Here is a 3,484-nt window from a genome sequence, read left to right on the forward strand (position 1 = left end):
TTTCAAAAGCCTCCCCTCTTGCTTTTCCCTTCATCCCACCTTCTCCTGCTTTCTGAAAACTCTGTGTTCAGGGGCTCTCCCATCTCACTCCTCTGTCTTCAACTGCTTTTCCTCCCTGATTGGCCCAGCATCTCAGCAGAGCTGTCTACACTTGTCCTCACTTTCCACCCCTCCATTCGTACAACCCCATCTATCTGACCTCTCGCTACTCCCCTGCAGTCTTGGAGATGAAGTCACCAGGGCCCCACTTGCTGCATCCAGTAGAGGCTGTCTTGTCTTGATCTTACTTGATTTCCCAGTAGCATTTTACTTGGCTGAGCACTCCTTGCCCCTTGGCACAATGTTTCCCTTGTCCTCAGGGATGCCACTCTTCTCGTATTTCTTTTTACTGCTCAGGTTGCTCTTTCAAGCTGCTTTTTAGCCTCTCTTGCTCTGAATTATAACTGTCTGGCTTCTCTGGGGTTTGGTTCTGGACTCTTTCGTCACTCTGCACTCTTCCCCTCGGTGATTCGCTCCAGGCCATCATTTCGCTTTCTGTCTCGACAGCAGTGACAGCCAGCCTACTGCAATTTATCTCCAGACTCCATGTCTCTGTCCAGCTGACCACTCTGGACATATTCACTCAAAACCTCAGAGGCAACTCTGACTCAACAGGGTCAATGTAGAGGGTGTCAACTCAAAAAAAAAAAAAAAAAAAAAAAGCACAATATGAGAGTTGGAAGTTGAGTTTTATTTGGGGCAAAATCAGGACCATAGCTGGGAGACAGCACTTTAGACAGCTCTGAGAAACAGCTCCAAAGAGGTGGGGTGGGGTGGAGGGGGAAGGTCAGTACATGTGTCATTTTGGTGAAGGGGGCATTCATGCAATCAAGCACTTATCTTACCGAAAGTTTTCTGCTAGTCACTAGGAGCAGATGTCATCATGAAGGAATTTAGCGCTTTTCTAGATTGAGGAGATGCAAAAATTGGGCTCATAAAGTCAGCTCCTAAAAATATCCAACTATCCGAAGACCTGTTCTGCCAGTTTTGCCAGAGCACAGCGTGCCTCATTCCTGATTTCTGCCCTGACCTCCCAACACAACACACAACTGCTGTATTGAAGTTCAGCAGTTACAGCAGCACAGGATTTAATCCTCGGAGGGGTGGATGGCAAGCAACCTTGACTAGTGCCAATTTGAAGTTGACAAGTGTATCACCCTCCTCTGCAAACCGGCTTCGTCCCCACCCGGTTGTTCTGTTGTTCGAATCAGAAACCTGAGGTTTGTTTTGGTCGTGACCCGCTGTCGCCACCCTCATCTAAGCAGTTGCTGCATATCTGATCACTCACACTTCTCTCAATTCCTGTTTCTTACCACCTTAGTCCAGACTGCAATTTCCTCTTGTCTGGATTGCTAGCAAATGGCCCCTACATGGGTCTTGTTCAGAAGATACGTATTTTTCTCTCTACCTAATAGCCTTCAATAGCTTCCCTTTGCTCTTAGGTTAAAGTCTGAAAATTTTACCCCTGCCAATTGCTTCAAGCTCATCTTAAATCTCTCTCCCTCAAGCATGACGTCCCTCACTTATCGGGCTTCATTTTTTATTTCCTTAAGCAGTTTAAGTTCTGTCCTACTTCCAAGCCTCAGATTATGAGAGGGTATGGAGAGGACAGAGGGTCCTGAAAGGGTCCCGGTCCAGCTATCAGTAAAATCACTCTTGCTTCAGAGACACCCGCTTCCCATTCTTCTCAGTTCTAAAGGGCCTTTACTTTAAAAAAAAAAAAAAAAAAAAAATTTACATTTGTTTGGTTTTTAATTGAAGGATAATTACTTTACAGAATTAAGTTGGCTTCTGCCAAACCTCAGCATGAATCAGCCATAGGCGTACATCTGTCCCCTCCCTCCTGAACCTCCCTCCTGCCTCCTTTCCCCTCCCACCCTGCAAGGGGTCTTTAATACATAGTTCTCGCTGCTAACGATCTCAGCACCTCCCTCTTTGTTGGCCAGCTCCCACTCGTTCTCCATGTCCAGGTGAATGTCACCTTCCCACGGAAGCCTCCCTCTAACCTGAGTCAAGGTGAGTTGCTCTCTTAAAAGCTCCTATTTCTCATTTAGTTGATGTCACAATTATAATAAAATTGTGTTGTTAACTTTGTAATGTCTATTTCCGCCCCTAGCTATGAAATCCATGAAGGTGGATTCCATGTCTGTCTTACTGCCTTTTTCTTCAGCCCTCAACATAGTACTTACAGTGTAACAGGTTCTGAGTGAATAAATGTACCTCTCATAACAACTCTGATTTGAGGCAAAGCCCACAGAGGAGCCCATCCTGCCTGTTTTTATTTGAACCTCATCCTTGCCACATATGTATGTGGAAATTCTTTTTTTTTTTTTTTTTTAATTTTCATTGCAGGCTACTTACTTTACAATATTGTAGTGGTTTTGCCATACATTGACATGAATCTGCCATGGGTGTTCATGTGTTCCCTGTATGTGGAAATTATTCTATAAGGTGACTTGATTAGTTATTTATGCTGCATTCTAAGTTCAGCCACTAATTAAACCCTGGTGGAGAGATTTGATAGGAGCTGGTTGGGGAAATGATCTCCTCTTCCACCCCCCATAATCCAGGAAGATGTCTTCAGACAGACATGCCATTCCTGGTTGTATATGGGACAAACGCTAGGCTCTGTTATACAATGGCCTTTTGATCTTGGGAAAACAATGTTTTTTTCTTAAATAGTGGTAAAAGAAAAAGCAGGTCAGTAGGCTGACTCCCGTCTCAGGTTGTTAGCAGGGAAGTAACAATGAGGGATAATGAGCATGTATGAACGAAGCTCAGTGTTGTAATCAAGTGAAACTTTCTACATAGTTAATCTAATCTATATTTAATGTAATGGGCAACCACTACTGCTCTGAAGGAAATTAGGTGTTTATGTTAGGCAGTTGACTGCCACTGAGGCTGCTGCTAAGTCGCATCAGTCCGACTCTGTGTGACCCCATAGACGGCAGCCCACCAGGCTCCCCAGTCCCTGGGATTCTCCAGGCAAGAACACTGGAGTGGGGTGCCATTTCCTTCTCCAATGCATGAAAGTGAAAAGTGAAAATGAAGTCGCTCAGTCCTGTCTGACTCTTCGCGACCCCATGGACTGCAGCCCACCAGGCTCCTCCGTCCTATGCAATTCTAATGACTGTAATTCATATGTATATTTTTTAACTTTATCAAGCCAAGTATTTCTGAGTCCAACTTCAAGCACTCAAAAAACTATTATCTCCCTTTTTTCTTCTTCAACGGTTCCTTTTGCTTTCCTCTTGGAAGTGGTGAGTAGGGAGGAAGAAGGCGTCAAAATGGAAGGTATAGGTCTAGTGAACAGCACACAGGGGATGTCCGGCTTTTGTCCATGGTGTTAGCACTGATCTTACCCTCTCTCACGTGAGCATTTTCCCAAATGTCTGAAGAGCATGCTGTGCTGCTCAGTCGTGTCTGACTCTTTGTGACCGGGTAG

General features: G+C 44.9%; 1 long non-coding RNA gene across 1 annotated transcript; it reads left to right on the forward strand.

Annotated features, from left to right (window-relative positions):
• The first annotated feature begins 1,932 nt into the window (after positions 1–1,932).
• On the forward strand, positions 1,933–2,271 carry LOC129653894 (uncharacterized). The gene is made up of 2 exons (XR_008715255.1): positions 1,933–2,055; positions 2,156–2,271. It is a non-coding gene; the product is annotated as an uncharacterized LOC129653894 (long non-coding RNA).
• The last annotated feature ends 1,213 nt before the right edge of the window (positions 2,272–3,484 follow it).

The sequence above is a fragment of the Bubalus kerabau genome, chromosome 5 (genome assembly GCF_029407905.1).
Source record: "Bubalus kerabau isolate K-KA32 ecotype Philippines breed swamp buffalo chromosome 5, PCC_UOA_SB_1v2, whole genome shotgun sequence".
Taxonomy (NCBI): Eukaryota; Metazoa; Chordata; class Mammalia; order Artiodactyla; family Bovidae; genus Bubalus; species Bubalus kerabau.